General features: G+C 40.9%; 1 protein-coding gene across 5 annotated transcripts in view; it reads right to left on the bottom strand.

Moving 5' to 3' along the window:
• thrb (thyroid hormone receptor beta) overlaps positions 1-19,241 on the bottom strand; it is a 129,306-nt gene that overhangs the window by 55,378 nt on the left and 54,687 nt on the right. For 3 of the 5 annotated variants that reach the window (XM_075450492.1, XM_075450496.1, XM_075450493.1), the window contains exon 2: positions 15,990-16,049. The exons of the other annotated variants lie outside the window; for them this stretch is intronic. The gene's annotated coding sequence lies outside the window, so the exon portion shown is untranslated. The remainder of the gene's footprint in view (positions 1-15,989; positions 16,050-19,241) is intronic. 5 annotated transcript variants of the gene reach the window in all.

The raw sequence follows: 19,241 nt of genomic DNA, 5'->3' as shown, positions 1-19,241 counted from the left end.
GAATAGGACTTTCAGCTTCAATTTTCTGTGTTAGTCATCCTCCTCATCTTCGTTGCAGTGAGCTAAATGTATAGGAAGAGAAAAGGAAGACGAAAATCATAGACTGGGTCTGGGCCTGGTTAAAGTATAGAAAAGACAAGCAGATGTGTGTTGACTGTCTGAGCTGCAATGATCTGATTCCTTTCTCCAGGGCTGAGGTTTCAAGTGGTCTGCGGAAAACTTGGGACTGTAATCCCAATTTTTGAGTTCATGTTTCCATCTGATTAGAACTGTTTGCTCATCATCCAAGTACTCCCCCTTTTAACCCCACCAAGTAGTACGTTGGTTAAGTATCTCTGACCTTCAACATATACAACTTGAATCAAATGGAATATTTTGCATGCGAATGTGTCAAACTATGTAAATGTTTTAGGCTCTTTGAAACTTTATATTTCCACCCAATAAAGAATATAATCAATCTGGCTCCTGATTGCACCAAATTAGTTTTGCAACATGACAACAAACCTGAACACAGCCAAATTCACTAAGAACTCATTTTTACCACGAGAGGAACATGATCTGATCGATATGCTGGTCACTGACCATGACCAGTCTAAAAACTGACCATCTTTTGTGCCCAGAAAACTACAAAAAATGCATCTGTACAGTAGAATAAAGTCTTGCAATAGATGAAATGGAGCTGCTTCCTGATCTCAGCATTATGTGGGAAAAATGATAGAAAGCCTAATTCCATAGAAGTTGGAAAACTAATACGAGTGGCCAACAAAAAACTTCAGAATGTTACAGAACTGTAGCCAAGTCTTCAGTTCAGGAGGGTTGAGCTGCTTTGCTATGATTTGTAGCCAACTGCTAGTCTACAGTAGGTCTAACAAACTGATAAATGCTAAGTTGATGGCCCAAGTGAGAGCTGTCAGTCACAGTCACAGCTAACTGATTCTATAAAGGTTATGATTAGTATTTTAAACTGTGAGATGTGCTTGTTGTTCCAGTTAAATTCGGTCCACTGATCCCAGATCTGTTCAGTTGTGAGATTATACTACAGATGTTCCTTGCCCTGACATAAACTCTGGCTGAAGCTGCAGCAGGAAATTTCAGTCAGTTCACATTAGCAGATAAAGTGTGGTGAGCAATGTAGTCAACGTAGACCTGAGGTCAGTGCATATAAAAAAACAACAGAAGACACAGTGAACTGACAGGGAATGCTGCAGTAATGGTACAGACCCACTCACAATGATACCAAGAAAACAATGTAGTCTTACATGGATTAAAAAAAGTCACTGAATCGGCTGAATATATTCCATTCCAGTCTGTGCATTAAACTCCAGCTAATTGCTGGTATATGGTTTTTCTTTATGGTGTGTTTATCTCGTAAATGAATGACAGAATAAACCTTAATCAATCTGAGAGATCCAATCTTTTTAAAGGTGAAGCCTACTCCTGCAAGCAAATGTTTAGCTAATGATGTCACACACAGTCAGGGTCTGTCTTGTCTGTTCATTGTTTATTTTGATAGTCTTGTCAGTTTCCTGTTTTATTTTTTCCTCACTTCCTGTTGTGCGTTACTTTAGGTTTCTTGACTTCCGCTGTGTGTGATTGCCCATTGTTTTCACCTGTGTCCTGTTTATTTATACCTTTTCTCCCCAGTGTGTCTTCGTCAGATTGTCTGCGTTTTTGGTGTAGCTTTCTGGCGATTTATTCCCTCGTGATATATTACAATCCTGGTTTATTCGACTTTTGCTTGTTCTCTGGATATCCCTTTTTGCCAAGCGATTTTGTACCTTTGCCTTTACTGACTGCCTTCACGTGTACCGACTTGGAATAAAACTCCCTTACGCCTACCTCGTCTGCCTCTGGTCTGCTCTGTGGGTCCACTGTCTGTCTGATCCTGACACACATCATTGGCAGGTAACACCGGTGAACTCTTATGGTAGAAACTCGCAGCGTTTCTCACAGTTCATAGTCTCTGTCTGCCCGTGTGGTTTTCCTAATATAGCTGCTGAGTCCTCATCAGGGATCCAAGCTTATCCATTTTATCTGACAGTGATCTCACACTTCTCTTGATGTTCAAGGGAATAAATATTTTAAGGGTAAGGCTATTTGCACCCCTGGTACAATCAGCACTGTATGCTGATTGTACCCTGGTGCAAATAGCAGTGAATGCTATTCGTACCCCGGTACACTCAGCAATGTGTTCTATTGATACCCCGTCTGGTGCAAATAGAAGTGTATGCTATTTGTACCCCGGTGCAATTAGAAGTGTATGCTATTTACACCCCTGTGGATTTACACTGGCATATTGATCGCATAATTCAATTTTAATGCATTCTCATTTACAGAGCTATGATCTACTTATTATAAGACATTTTTTACATGACTATGTCTCCCGTATGGAGGATTAAGTCGCTATCCATTAGGCCAGAGATGTCCTCAGCTAAGAGTTAAGAAAGACATCTATATTTCAATTTAAAAAGATATTAGTGCCGTCAGAATTCTTCACTTTCTGATAAGGAAAAAACTAATGTCCGCAATGGCCTTTGTGCTCACGTGCAAGGTGTTTTTGGTGGTAATTCACGGGGTGTGAAGAATCACAGATCTATAAATCTTTATAAATCAGTGGTGTGAATAGTGTAAGGCTATTGTACCAGGGGTGCTAATAGACATTCAGAATAATGTATGCTATTTATAGCAATGTATGCTATTTACACCCTTGTGCACTAGCTAATTGTTGCAATCAAAACTTCCGTTTGAGAACTGAATTGTTTTTCAAATTGCGCGCCTTCTCTGCAGAGACGTTGGTATGCGCACTATCACTTCTCACTGCCAAAATGCATCGGGCAAGAATCGAACCAGGAATTCCTGTATTGTAACCCAAATCACTTACCACTACGCTAGTTGATACTATAAAGCATTTGTGGTGTGCAGGTAATTTTATAGTTAATATGGCTGAACGTCATGATCGCGAAATTTCTAAAAACTCACAAACTGACGGTTGTAATGTGTTTACTGAACATCGATTATGAAAATAAAACACAATGTTTTCATCTAGTTTTTAATTGGAACAGATATTAGTGCCGAAACCTAGCAGTATTCTTCACTTTCTGATGACGAAAAAACGGATGTCCGCCATGTTTTTTGTGCAAGCCAGCAGCTTTTATTTTGGTGTTACGTCACGGGGTGTGAATAGTTCAGCTGTGTGGCCAATGCTATTTGTACCAGGGGTGCAAATAGACACTCCGATATTTTAAACATCCTACTAATTTTTGTCCATTTTTTTCCCCTGTTCTGCATACTTGACATCTCCTGTTCAAGAAGAGTAAAGAGTAAAAGCCACATGCAAACAATGTTCCAGTTGCTTTCACATAAAAACAGGTCATTACAATATCTCAAGAATATCCAAAATAAGACACAATATGTCCAGAGCTACTGCAGCAAGTTGCTACTAGTGGGCTAGTCTTTTGAAAGCCATGATATGCTATACAATGCAGAGACCTCCACTCAATGTGTTCAGCCTCGGGTGTAGCACGACAATACTTTTTGATATAATTTTGATAATACATATATAATTTCCTGATTTGATCAGATGATAAAATATTACATAAATAAAAATGTAAAAAATGTATTTATGTAATATTTTATCATCTAAAATGAAATGAAAGAAAAATACTTTAATCATTTCAAGGGGAAATGACGTCATAATCCTATATAATACTAAACTTCAAATTCACCATGACCTCTACAAACAAAGTCTTTGTAATTTTAACCACGGGTTACTCCGCGCTAGACAGCAACACTTATCTGAAATGATTAATAAGAACATCAACAACACTCGTGCTCTGTTTGCTATGGTTAATAAGCTGACAACCCCCCCAAAACAGATAGTTTCAGAACTCTGTTCCACAGAAAAATGCAATGAATTTGCTTGTTTTTTCAATGAAAAAATCAAATCTATAAGGCTAAATATCAACATAAATCAGCAAAATAATAAAATGACGCAAACCTTAAAACCACCTAGGAATCAATCAACTATGATGTCAGAATTCAATACAGTTGACCAAAAAACCATAGAAGAAACAGTCCAGCATCTTAAACCATCGACATCCTGTCTTGACACAATGCCATCTGACTTCTTTAAAACTATTGTAAGCTCTGTCCAAACAGATTTGCAGCAAATAATAAACTGCTCACTTCAATCAGGCACGTTTCCTAAACCCTTAAAAGTAGCTGCCATCAAGCCACTCCTAAAAAAGACAACATTGGATGCTTCCATTTTAACCAACTACAGACCCATCTCAAATCTTCCAATATAGCCAAGATTGTTGAGAAAGTGGTTTTTAATCAACTCAGTAACTTCTTGAACTCCAGTGGACTCCTTGACAAATTTCAGTCAGGTTTCCGACCTCACCACAGTACAGAAACGGCTCTTATTAAAGTGTTAAATGACATAAGGTTGAACACTGACTCAGGCAAGGTGTCAGTTCTGGTATTGTTGGATCTCAGTGCTGCATTTGACACTGTGGATCACAGTATACTGCTGAACAGGTTGGAAACCTGGGCAGGACTCAGCGGGACAGTCCTAGAATGGTTCAGGTCCTACTTGGAAGAGCGGAGTTATTTGTGACTATTGGAAGTAATCAATCTGATCGAGTGGCTATGACATGTGGAGTTCCTCAGGGGTCAGTTCTTGGACCCCTTCTGTTCACCCTATACATGCTGCCTCTGGGTCAAATTCTGAAGAACTCTAAAGTCAACTACCACAGCTATGCAGATGACACACAGATATATCTGGCACTGTCTCCAGATGACTGCAGTCCTATAGAGTCATTGTGCAACTGCTTAGAGCAAGTCAAAAAGTGGATGAACCAAAATTTCCTTCAGTTAAATCAAGAAAAAACTGAGGTCATTGTGTTTGGCAACAAAGAGAAGAGGTTTGCTGTCAGTAAACATCTTGAGTCACTGTCTCTAGAAACTAAAGACCAAGTCCGGAACCTCGGCGTGCTGATAGACTCAGACCTGACCTTCAACAATCATATCAAATCAGTCACCAAATCAGCCTTTTATCAACTTAAGAACATATCCAGAATTAAGGGTTTCATGTCCCAAACAGATCAGGAGAAGCTGATTCATACTTTCATCTCCAACAGACTTGACTACTGTAACGGTCTTCTGACTGGACTCCCCCAAAAGAGTTTCAAACAGCTGCAGCTCATTCAGAACGCTGCAGCCCGAGTTTTAACCAGAACAAAGAGATCACATCACATCACCCCAGTTCTCAAGTCTTTACATTGGCTCCCGGTCAGATACAGAATAGATTTTAAAGTTCTGCTGCTCGTCTACAAATCACGGAATGGTTTAGGTCCAGAATACATGAATGACATGCTAGCAGAGTATAAACGCAGCAGAGCTCTGAGATCTGCTGACTCAGGTCAGATAGTGGAGCCCAGAGTTCAAACTAGACACGGTGAAGCAGCTTTTAGCTGTTATGCTGCACACAACTGGAACAAACTACCAGCAGAACTGAAATCAGCCCCAACTGTAAGCACTTTTAAATCCAGGTTAAAAACAACTCTTTCGGTGTGCTTATGGTTGAGTTTATATTTTTCTTTTTCCCCTCTTCTTTGATTGCTTTAATTTTTATTCTATTTTTAATTTTTTTCTTTAAATTGCTTGTTTTTATGCTGCTTTATGCTGTTCTTTTAAATGCCTTGTCTTTATGTAAAGCACATTGAGTTGCCTGTGGTATGAAATGCGCTATATAAATAAAGATGCCTTGCCTTGCCTATTCTTAAAAGGTTAATGCTTCAGGCTCACATATACAGACACACCTCCCATTCAGCCGAAAAGTTGCTGCTTTTACTGCTGGAAGTAAATATGGGTCACACGAGGACAATGCGTCGACTCACAGAATTTGTTTTCAGCAGCACCAGATCCCCTCCCCCATAGTTTTCAGCCTCGTGGACAATCTTTCAGGGCCAAAATAAAAAAAAAAAAGCCAATTTCTTAACTGATCACTGCAGATATCACCAATGGAAACCACTGAATGTCAGACAGCATCATGGCATCCCCTCCCCCCAGCCTCTCTCACCCTAACAAATGTGTGCCCATCCGAAGCCGATGCAGCTCCAAATCACTGCAGTGCATGCTGGGTAGGAGAGAACAAGTCAGGACACAAGTAGGGTCTTTAAGGATACTACAAAAAGCTGTTCACAATGTAAAAAAACAAAACAATTAGATATATTAGAGTGACACTTCCCCATTTGTAACATTGTCATTAGACCAGCAGTATTTGTCTCGTCTTAATTTGTCCTTTGGCTTGTAGTTACACTCTTGGTTTCCTATGTTCTGATTTCCTTGTCTTTTGAGTATTTTGTTATTACTCCTCGTTATCCTCGGTTCTGTATCCTCTGTTTTTGGTTCTCAGTTCCTCGGCACACCCGTCTCCACTCCCTCTGTCACAGTTGCAGTCAGTCATTAATCAGATGAGAGAGCACTAGGAAAAGGACTGTATATGCATTTTATCAGCTTACCCCAGACAAGACCCTAAATGAGGCATTGTCTATCATTCAGAACAGCATGTATACACAATCCATCCCTGGAAGCACACTGTGCATTATACACCATCTGAGAAATAATCCAATGTATTCTGACGAGTGTACGGCACCATCCTAAAAATTTGAGCTTGGAGGTGATTGTGTAGTTCAGCACCCGTACTGCATGCAGCTGTTTATGTGAACAAACTCTTTGTTGGGAGCTCTGCATGGTGTTTGTAGTCTTGTAACAAAAAAAAACAAAACAGTGAACTGACCTCTAAACCAACAATGCAAACCTTTCTGCACACTGATCACTCCTTCCACGCTTCACCTTCTGCTCGTCTACATTTCAAGGACTGTAAATAGCTTTTGTGATTTCTGGAGACAATTAATCCATTCACCAAAGCTGGAATTATTCTTTTACCAGTCACTGGCAAGGGCAATAAAACTGCTGCAAACTCTGGTCCGTGACTAATAAGAGCCAGTAAATTTCCACATGAATTTTTAAGTTGGTCTGACTCAATCATGTTCCTGATGCTGCGTGTACACCGAGGGCGACCTATGCTGCCTGGTAGCGGAGGTAGCTGGAGAAGCTTCGCTTTGGTATCCTTGTTATCTCGTGACGTCACATTTAGAATGTTCAATTTTTAAAGGCCCCGCGGCTGTGCAGCACCCCCGCGAAAAAGAACAAAGGAGGAAAGAGAGGGCAGGGAAACGAATAAACGTGTTGTTATTTACAATTTGTTATACAAGATATACATCACGTCACAAATTGTGTAAAACTACATTAGGTACACCTGAGAAGAGCAGGAATAGCAGAGGCAGCTGTGAAAAATAAAATAAATTCGAAATGAAATCCGAAATAAAACTTAATTGCAGTGAGAAAGGTATGCGTGGGGTTACTACACTATTGTATTGAAGCACTCGACACGGCAATTGCAAGGACGTAGGAACTAGGAACCAAAGTTTACACGTCTGTTTCCGAACCCCGCGGATTGTCGGACCCCTACAATCTGTGGATTGTCATTGGTTTTCGCCAAACCGAGTCATAGCTCATTACCATAATATTAGCTTGAGTTTAATCGCTGGAATTTGCTCTGGTCGCTCAGTTCGCTCACCCTCCATAGAGAAATAATGATTTCCGGCGCTCAGTTAGCGTAGGTCGCTCTTGGTGTACACAAGGCATAAGACAGCTACTTTGATAGTTGCAGAGTTTGCTAAGATTTCAGAGCTCGACTAACTGCAATTTAGGCAATAATGTGCACCGTAGGATTTTCTCCATAAATCCTGCACTGATTGGTCATTGTCCTTGTCTCTTGGGCAGAAATCTGGGAACCATGTAGGTGCAACCCTTGATTGGTAGGAACACTGACAATCTTTAAGAAAACTCACACACATGCAGCTAAAACCTGAGACAACATTACATGCATATGGGGAACAGTAGATGACCGAAATGCTCCACAAATGTCAATTCTGAGAGGCCAACAGCACCCGAGACTACTTCAACATATGAGCCTGTAAACATCCCACCAGGGTAAACCAGATGCTAATTCCTTGGAATCTGGAAACATAAAGATTTGGCAGTTCCTCAGCTTTCCCTTTGTCACTGGTCTCATCTCCACCCAACAGCTGGGGCCACAAGGCTTTGGACAATTGACTCCTCAGACTGTCGACAGCGCACACATGCACACACACACACGCGCACACACACACACACACACACACACACACACACACACACACACACACACACACACACACACACACACAAAAAGCTGGTTGGGGAACAGGCACAGTTATGGACAACTGAAGCTATAACATCACCTCATTATATGAGGATATTTTCATTATTTTACAACTTCCATCTCATTTGCATTTTTTCAGTAATTATCGCCAAGCTATGTTAGTGAGATCTTGAAACATGGTACTGTGCTAAGACATTAAGACGACAAACCCAAAACACAAAGGACTTCATGAACCAACAATTTTCAAGATGATAATTATTTTTCCTACCCTTTTCCCCCCAAAAGGACTAGGACATTTTTTGTAATTTAGGATTCATTCTTTGACAACAACAGGTGCATACCTCCACAATTGCCAAGATTATTGAGCGCCCAGGTTATATAACTGAAGGGTTGTGTGTCTGAGCGGGAGGTCAGCAGCACAGGAGTGCTGTCAAGTGCAGAAATACTCAGATGACTCTGCAGTTGTGGGATGTGTCGGTGATAAACAGGAGGCTGAGTACAGGGAACTGGTGGATCGCTTTGTGACATGGTGTAGAAAACAATCACCTCATCTTTGATGTGAACAAGATAAAGGAGATGATTGTGGATTTTAGGAAAAAAATAGGAATTGGCCAAACTCTATTTCCATAATAGGAGAAGAGGTGGAGATTAAAGAACTACAGATAGCTCGGTGCTTACCTGGACAACAGACTGGACAGGAAATACACTGAGGCTCTTTAGAAGAACGGACAGAGCACAATGGACTTCTTAAGCAAGCTTCGGTCCTATAAAGTCTTCAGGAAGATGATGCTCCTCTATATATGCTTTATATATCCTCTATAACAGGGGTGGCCAACACGCGGCTCCCGAGCCGCATGCGGCTCTTTGTCTGGTTTCATGCGGCTCTTGCGTTCATATCAAAATTTGTGTTTGTGGTTTTTTTTATGTGCGTGTTCGCTTCGTTTGACTTCAATACAGCAGCGGTCTCCAACCTTTTTTGCTCCGTGGATCGGTTTAATGTCAGACAATATTTTCACGGACCGGCCTTTCAGGTGTGGCGGATAAATACTGCAAAATAAAATAATACAACAAACACAGACTCTGTGGTATTTAGTAAATATAATAATAAACTTGAATCCACTGTGTACTTGTATGTAACTTTATTAGCAGCGTCCTCCTGACATAACATCCTCTCTGCCTCCTAACGCTCTCTGGTTGCTATGGTAACGCTTAAACATGCCTTCAAAATGCAGCTTTCTTTTTCTTAGTGGTCACAGCCTCTTCTTCCGTCTCCTCACTGGGAAGAAGCTTTCCAAACACGTCTGTTTTTGACTCATTTTTGCTTGGTTCATGGGTTTAATATCAGCGTTGATGCGTCACGTGACCGAGACGAGAGCGAGTCAAGAACAGACGGATGGAACGGAGAGAATTCGGTCATTTTTCAAAAATAATGTGGCTCTTTGTCTCTGGCCACCCCTGCTCTATAAGGTTGAAACTGTATAAACTGCTGGGGAAAAAAAAGATCAAACCATAAAATGCCTTCACTCAGAGGCTTCTTTAACACCAGAACAGGAGTTTTTTATGTACATTTATTCCAATTTGTTCAACATTTATTTATTGATGAACTGATATTTTTGGCGAGATGGGCTCATAGACGTTTAGGCCCAACGAACCAGTATAGATGGTATAGTTCGGCTAAGACAGTTTATGTGCTTATTTTCAATGTTCCTTTCAGCAAATGCATTAGGTTACATTACAAAAGTCATTTCTCTTTCATTCTAGTTCTGCCTTCTGCAGATCATTTGGAGTTGATACAGTGTTTATAAAACACCCCTTTCAATTTCTATCTATCTGACCATAATGTGTCATGGTCTGGTGCAAAATAAACTCCTGAACAGCTATCTCAGTGACAACTTAACACGTAGTGGTTTGGCAAATTGCAGACCAAGAAAAATCTAGATCAATTTAAAATTTGGCATCCAGATGCGCCTACACTGGAATGTAATGGAATCATTTCAATTAGCAGGATGTGTTTCACTGACCCCAATCCCATTTAATTGGACTCAAACAGGTCAGAAAAATTTACTTTCATCAAATGCTGCCCAGTTTTACCATGGGCAGTTAAAGTTTCCAATAACATTAAAGTATCTAAGGCAGTTGTTTTCAAAGTGAGGGCCGTGGCCCCCTGGGGGGCCGCCAGGTGGCGCTAGGGGGGCCTCAGAAAATTGGAGTGAAGATAAGAAAAAAATGCAAAAATAAAAAAATAGAATTTAATTTTTATCATTATAAAAAATTGTCAATTTTTTTTAATCAGTATTGTAAAATACAATTTATAATACTATATCATATCGAAATGTTATTTGCCATGCTTGTCTTTCTGATTGGCTGCCAGTCAAAACATCGTAGACCTGGCGGTTTGCGCCTTTTCTGAAGCTGCTCTGCTCCTCACACTAGCGTGTAGGTAGCTAGCCAAAATGGACAGATTTTTGACTTGGAAGAGACCGAAAGAACTGGCCGACTAAAATCAGAAAATATGATGCAGCATACATTAAGTTTGGCTTTACAGCCATACAGAAAAATGCCGTCCTCTGTCTGGAGACCCTCTCAAATGAGTGTTTAAAACCTTCGAAACTTCAGCGTTACTTGATACAAAAACATCCGGCAGAGTCCAAAAAAACGGTCGACTTCTTCAGACGTAAAGAAGAGCATTTAGTCAGGCTGCATTCACAGGACAAGCTACTGTCCGTGAATAAAAGAAAGAAAATACCTTCTAAAAGTTGATGTTTTTTTACATATTTTGTAGCATTGTCTGTGGTTTGCAAAGGGGGTCCTCGGCCAGAAGCTAATACTGTTTGGGGGGCCTTGGCATGGGAACGTTTGGGAACCCCTGATCTAAGGAGTTGAAAAACCTTCTGAAAAGGTGCATAAGTTCTCTATTGGACTATGCTGAATTACTCATTCTTAATTCTTTATTTGTAATAATGTTCATATTAAGACAGAAACATACAATGAATGCATTCACCAAGTAACACTTTGTGTATTGATACCCATATATATATATGAACTCAAATTCATCTGGCCACAGAGCTCAATTGTCATTCAGAGACTAAAAAACACAACAGTTTCTCACACAATTGCACCTTCCTCTATCTTTGTGAACACACACTCATAATTAGATTTTTTGTGGATTTTTTTTTTTTTTTTTACGAGCTTAGTCCAATGTAGGCCATGTTGTTGCCCCAAATGCTCACTAGAGCACTAAATGTGGATTAATCCGCTGTTGAAAATAGTCCACAACAAAGGCTGTTCCTGGTTTGATGCCTCCGCCTGACGTATTAGGTTTTGTTTTCAGTCTGTCCATCTCTTTGAGTCTTGTGAAAAGCATCTTAGAAATAGCTGAAGGGGATTTCTTCAAATTATGCACAACACTCAAAGATGAACTGATTGGAAGCAGACATTCCTCTCAGAGCAACTTTTTGTCTTATATAAAGAAACATCCACTTTTTAAAATATTCCTATTGTCTACTACAATGACTACAAGTTGTGTTCCATCAATATCCGCCTTACTGGAAGAAACTTGACCTAGTTTTTTTTTCTTCTTCTTCAAAAGCTTACACACTAACACAGGAGCTATACCCCAGATTAAGAACAACAAACCTTAACAAGTCAATTAGGTGGAGACCTGGAGACCAACTGAAACATGATTTGTAGGCAAACATATTGGGAGGCCACAATTTTTGCTAAAACCCGCAGCAGTGCCCATATTGTAGGAGCCACTCTCTTAAAGTGTGTACTTAATGTATCCACTAGGTGACAGAGTAACATATTTTGGCTTAACAGCTATATGGGGGGCTGTGGGGGGGGGGGGGGGGGGGGGGGGGGGAGGGGGGGAATTTACCTGCACGTAGCAGATGTTGCTTGATTGAGGGTTAGTGCACTGTCAGGATCCCAGTGTGTCTCCCTCTTGTGGATGTGTATGGCTGTGTTCGAAACCGCCTACTACATACTACATACTTGCAAACGGCATACTCATTGATCAGACAGTATGCAGAGCGTTTACACACAATGCACTTCGCTCCTACCCGAGCCGAAATCAGCCGGCCTGAAGCTGATTTCGGCTCGGGCTATAAACTCTGTAAATATATAACTTTAGCAACATTTGAAACATTTTCAGGTGAGAAAGTAGTCGTTTAGATCCCCAACGTGTTGAAAATCTGACAGAATACCGGCTATTTACAATTTTCAACGACTTCTGCGCTACTAAAGCTAGCCGCAGTGAGTAACGCACTTCCGGTTATTTTCACAAAATAAAATACCCGTTGCCTTTTATCATAGGGAAAGCCATTACGATACAATTGGTGCTTTTGTTTTGAAAACAGGAAGTGAACCTACCCTCATTGTAGCTAGCTTGAAACTGCCGTTTAGACAGGAAATGATGATCGGCGACGTCAAGTTACGTTGCATCTTGGGTAGTTTGAGTATGACAAGTAACCTCATGATGAATACTCAACATTTCGGCGAATCTAGTATGCATCAAGTATACATCCGGGAACTTAAAAAAGTTAAAGTTAGTATGAGTAGTATGAGTAGTAGGAGAAGTATGCGGTTTCCAACACAGCCTATGTCGTTCTGTAGGGGAGCTGGGAGGAGTTGGAGCCACTCACACCTGTAGTCCATCAACCATCTAGTACTCAAGATAAAAGACAGGCTCACTCCTCCACTTGTTGCCAGATCGTCAGCGTCCTTGTCCGCATTTGAACGTCTAGCTCCTGTACCTGAAAAACACTAAACTGTTTTTGGCTCTGCTCAGCTCAGTTCTGCTCTGCGGCTTCAGGAACCATCTTCGCCTCACCTGAAGACACTAAGCTCTGTTCTGCCCTGCTCAGCTCTGTTATGCTTTGTGGATTCAAGCACCATCTTCGCCTCGAACCCTCTGGAAAAATATCATAACAGCCCTGGAACTTGGAATACCCTTTTTAGCTTCTGCTGGCAGTCCCTTTGTTCCTGCTTCCCCCTGCTATCGTGTGGACACAATAAATTGAACTTTTTCCCATTCACCAAACCTCTCGAGTCAGTTTGTCTGCATTGTGGGTCCAATTTAGTGCCTGAACATGACATACACACAGTTTTTGACCATTCACTTGTTGCTGTATAGGTGTTTGATGCTTTGTGTAAGCACAAGTTTAATGGAATCCTTTTTTAGACACAAGTAATGCAAGCAGCGAAAAAGCTAAGTCAACTAAGTGCTCGGTTAGCAACATCTCGGGGGCTTTAGGTCTAGGCTTAGCCTCTACACACGTTTTAGAGGCTGACGGAGCACAACGTTTTATTTCTTTTCATTGAAAAGAAGAAAGCCTGACCAAATGACCCACTGTACTTCATGTGTGCTATAGTGAGCAATGTCAACAATGGCTTAAATTAGTATCCCAAAAAAAATTTAGGTTAATGAAACTGACTGCAAAAATATGCTGTTTGCATCTACTTTTTGCAGCTATTGAAATGAGCAGATAGAGAAATCCTTCAGTATCAATCACTATGTAGCTATAAAGAGTGAATTTGTGTCGCTTTTTTTTTTACATAAAATTAACTGGAAAACCTTCACGATTGGTACTTTTATGAAAAAGCCACTAATTAAGTCCCAGAAATATAAAGCAAAGATATAAGAGGGGAAGACAAACTCTTTTAAAGGAGAAGTTCATTTTTTTTTTAAACCTGGACTTTATATCTGGCATAAAATACTCACCGATAACAGTTTGGTGAAAGTTGGACTCCTTCGGAAGATATTTAGATCACTTTGAGATCCGCGTATATCCATATAACGGGAGAGAACAGGGCAGAGACAATACAGCCTCTAAATAAGGCATTATCTGTCTTTATTTCACCAAAACTTTAAAGCCCCGTACACACACGTCGCTGCTATTTACTCGCTCAGCGAGTGAAGTCAATAGAATGTCCATGCGTTCACGCGAGGCGAGGAGGCGAGTAGGCGAGGAGAGTACAAGCGAGTACAAGCGATGCGATGTGGGCGGATTCCGAGATGAACATATTTCAACTTCGAGCGACGCGAGTAAAGCGAGTAAAAGCGAGTAGCCAATTAAAATGCAGAATACAGATTATTGACAGGTGACGTTCCCCCAGTGTTCTCCAAACAGTGGCCACCCAACTTCTACACACCAAGTCAGCAAAAGCACCCAAGCGAGTGGCGAGTAGGCGAGTGAGCGAGTAAATAGCAGCGACGTGTGTGTATGGGGCTTAAGCCGCATGAATAAATGAACGCGTACTATTGTACTGTTAGCTGTGTTGTTGTTATTAGCCGCTTTCGGACAGAGCCGTTCTAAGAACGCAGTTATCAGAACTGTCCTACTCGAATTTCGTTCTGATAACTGTCCTTCCCCAGCGGAACTGTTTCAGTCTGCATTCGCACATGAGTCGGGACCAGGTCGGGACTGATGCGCTGCGCGCAGCCGTCTGCGTCAGCGACGTTAGCCCTTTAGCGCCACATTCAACAACAAAACAAAACGAAACAAAACCCGGTAAAAGAAGCTAATATGGAGAGCGGGGAGGCCACCGTGTTCATGGTCTGCATGATGGTGATATTAATCATGGACGATCGCATCAGGCGTCTAATATCGAGGCTGGAAGAGCTCACAGAGAGAGTCAGGAGACGATACTTTTTCATTTCATGAAGGAAGAAAGGAGAGCAGAGCGCTGCAGACAAAGGAGACCAGTGTAAGTTTAACTTATTAAACACCCGCCGGTTGTGTCCGTGTATGAGTAAACATTTCAACCGTGATAGCATGACATGGGGCGTAGCTACCAACCACCTCCGTCAGATGCGTTCTATAGAACCATGAAAAGACCCGACCTCAGAGAAGGAGCTGAAATGGTTATAGGAACTGAGGGAGATAGCCCCGAGTTCCTGTATGTCCGAACACGGGAGAAAACGACCCCGCGGATTAAAAGGTTATTAGAACTGCCAATGGTTCCTACAGTCCGAAAGCGGCTATAGTGGGCTATCGGGGGCTTAGTACACATGTCTACTTGGATGACATCAATGACGCGCCCCGCTGCAGCACAGCTTATTGAATCCGTGCTCGGCTAACTTCACACGGAGTTTGCTACTGCTAGTTTTGTGCAACATAGCAGGATATTTATCAGATTTTGACGGCAACTTTGAGTACGATGGACGTCCTTACCGGAATGAGCTGTGCTGCAGAGGCGCGCGTTGATGAAGTCATCCCACTAGATGCATGTGTAGAAAGCCCCCATAAGCCCCCCGAAAGATAGTGGATGAGATATTCTTTGGAAGAAAGTTGCAAAGCTTAAAATATGGGAAATCACAAGACTAAGAAAGCATGAAATCATTTAAAATTCTTTGTTCTCAGCAGTTGCTGGCCATGAACAGACACACAATTTGTTTTGAGATTGGTACAATGCAGGCTGCATTCCAAAGAAAAGGGATCTGAACAATTTCTTAACAGTAGAAAAGGTGCAGTATTAGAGCTTGGTGTCTTTGTAAATGATGTAATTAAAAAAATATATGCATATCCTTAAGACCTTACAAACATGAATTTCTTATCAAATATGTTCTGAAATCTGATTTGGTACTTTGGCCAAGAGGCTCCCTTTTATTCTTGTCTCTTCTCCTGGGCCAACTTTCAAAAGGGATCACTCTGTTTTATTCATTTATTCTTTTTAAGGGGTTGTATGAGGTCCTTATGAATAGTCAGTGTCTTACCTTCAGTAGACAGTGGTCAGAGCGGCCTCTGGAGAATCAGAAGCTTTCCGGACAGGTGAGCTGAAACAAAAAAAATCTACTCTGAATTGGGCCACCAGAAAATCAAATTGTTCACAATGTCAACAACTCAAATGTAAACATTTTTATAGTGATTTAAATTAACGCTAAACTGTGGATGTTTGCACGACGTTAATTCTGAGTCAGATAGTTATGTGGAGCCAAACAGTGTTGCTACATGAACGACCTGTGCTGGAGGAAGTGTTTGATGCAGAGATGAAGAGGTGTAGAAATCCTTCCTCAAACTTATGATTTATTTTTTTTGCATTTGAGCTGGTTTGATGGTGACAATTTGCCCTTCTGGTGACTCCGTTCTGAGTAGTTTTTTTTTGCTTTGGCTCACCGATGGTTCTCTAAACTAATCATGCTCTGACCGCTGTCTACTGCAGGTAAGACACTGACTAGTACATCATACAACCCCACTTCTTAGCACCTATGATTGTAAAAGCTGGCAACGTTTTCCAAATTGCCCCCCCATCCATTCAGGGAAATATTAAGTCTGTGTGAATGAGTGAGAAAAAAAAAAAAAAAAAAAAAAAAAGACTCTTATCTAAAGCGACTTACACTCATATCCCAGGTAGGGTAAGGGGGTCTTGCCTAAGGACCCCTACTGGAGGTAGTACCTTTCATGCAGGGGTGTGAGGATTTGAACCCAAGACACCCACATGATAGGTGGCAATCTTACCACTACACTATCCAGTCAACAAAACAAATGTCATGTAATTCCATGTGGCAGGAGTGTCTCCAAACATGACATTTCAGTGTACTTCAAACCAAAAACACCCTCAGACGGAGACTGGTCCACCCAAAGGACAAAACATCCAAACACAAGCTGAGTGTGCAGACTAGAGTATGGCAACCCGACCGAAGCCCGACGGGCCGGGCCGGACTCGGACAAAAAATTAGATTGTCTTGTCGGGCTCGGGTCGGGCTCGAAAGCAAGCAGACATCGTGAAAATTATAAACAGCCAGAGGACAGGTTTCAGTTCATTGCAAACGTCAGTTTTTGTGATAAACATAAATAATTGAATATGCATAAATGAAAATGTTGGTAGGCTATTCGTGCCTCATGCCGTGCAGCATGCATCTGTGTGCATCTGTGGTCTGTGCATGCTCGGTGCGCGCGCACGCATATCGAACATTCGAACAACTTTACATTAAACACGTGCGATCAGTGCAGCCGAGCTCAGTTGGCTGGAAGCGCTATGGAGGACATTAAAAGAAAAATAGCTTCTGGAGAACTGAAAGTCACGTTGGTCACTGGTCTCGGGCTTCCGGCGGGCTCGGACACAAATATTTTAATTAATCTCAGGCTCGGGTCGGATTTGAGAACTTTTCTATCGGTTGAGGGCCGGGCTCGGACAGAAAAAATCCGGCCCGAGCCAGGCTCTAGTGCAGACCTCTGTTTGGGAGAGACCAAATAGCTCCACAAGCACATGGCACAACATAGGAGAGTCAGCAGTACACCTACATCTTAAGGAAATGGGACACTCATTGGAAGACAGTAATGTACACATTCTGGACAGAAAAGACAGATGGTTTGAGAGGAGTCAAAGAAGCCATCCATGTTCAACTGGAAAAACCATCATTGAAAAATGCAGCATAGTCTCTCCTCCCTAGGCAGTTCCCTTGGATCCTGTGAGAATGACATTGTGAGGCATTAGCTGACTGCTCTATAATGATCAAGTCAACAGTGTTATTTCATGTAGCCTGTTATAGTTAATTAATAGTGTTAACCAGCTAGTTGTATTTTAACTGCCTTTAGCTAATGTGAGCAAAACTTCAGTCACTGTAGACATTGTCATCAAGCCTGCATTTATCTCAAATTTATAGTAGTTTTTGGCATGTTTTTTTTTTTTTTTTCAAATAAAGATTTTCTTTGATTATTAGATTTGTCCTTTGGTGGTGACTGTATCAGTACGCCTGATTTTAATTCCTGGTAGTGAACTATCTCAACTAGAAAACTTGTTTAGCTTTTATACTGCAAGATTGATGTGGTTAATTTAGTTCGAGTTATACATCCTTTGACAGACAATGCCTCAGAGACTGCAGCACAAATTGTTTTGCTTTAAATCTTCTGTCATGTTCAGATGTTTACTGTAAAGTTGTAAAATATCGGCTGCAGTTGTGTTTGCTAGTCTTGTTTTCTTGGAATTATATATAACGTATGTAATAGGGCTAGGCACAATAAGTTTCTTTTTACTTCAGCCTAGACCCTTTTGGTCATTACATAATCAAAGAAATCGATTGATGTTTAAATTTTGTTATGTATTATAATGACCAAATAAAATTACTTTACTTTACTTACTTACAAATGCATATATTAGTATATAGTTGTGTATCAGTGTGTGTAAAACTCATATCATGGACAACTGTAATACCAGTTTAGCTGGATGCCCAATAAACTGACTAAGAATTTCGAAATGCTGACACGCTCTTAAAACATACTGATATATGTTTTAAGACAAATCTTAAAACTTACCGCTTTGAAAGGGTTCATACTTAAATGATCGGCCTGTTTATGTGCTACCCGTTTCAATATGTTGCTCATGTTGCATATTTTTGAATTCCTTTGTTTCCACCCCTTATGTATGTTATGATTTTTCTTTTTTTCTTTAATTTGTTTATTTATTGCTACCATTAGCTTTATCATTTTTAACACTTTTATTTCACATCTTTGTTTTATTAAAACTCTTACAGAGCCAATTACTTTGCATTGCACTTCTGCTTCAGCTATATTAATAAAGTTGAGTTAAGAACTGTATAAATGAAGTAGCGCTATATGAGTGCGTATGTGAATGGGCGAATGCAGACATCGGACAAGACCTATTCTAGACCGTTTTCCTCAATCTGTTTCTACTTTGCTCTCTATTGCAATTGGTTAAAATCAGGAGGGTAAATTACACGGTTTGGGTTAGAATTACAATTGATGGCCAGGTTAAAAGTTATACAACACATGGGTAGGGGTTGGACTATGTCGTGTCTCATGGATACCTGACATAGTCATAGATACATCCCATATCGTATTAACTACAAAATACTTCTTCTTACCTTTAAAGCTATTCATAATCTTGCTCCTCCAAATCTTTCAGACCTTCTTCACATTACTGTACCTGCTCGTACCCTCAGATCCTCATCCTCTATTCATCTCACTGTTCCCCCCGTCCGTCTTGTTACTATGGGGAGCAGAGCATT

This window comes from Odontesthes bonariensis, chromosome 18 (assembly GCF_027942865.1).
Source record: "Odontesthes bonariensis isolate fOdoBon6 chromosome 18, fOdoBon6.hap1, whole genome shotgun sequence".
NCBI lineage: Eukaryota > Metazoa > Chordata > Actinopteri > Atheriniformes > Atherinopsidae > Odontesthes > Odontesthes bonariensis.
Note: the sequence above shows the minus strand (reverse complement) of the source record. Positions and strands in the feature narration are given on the sequence as shown.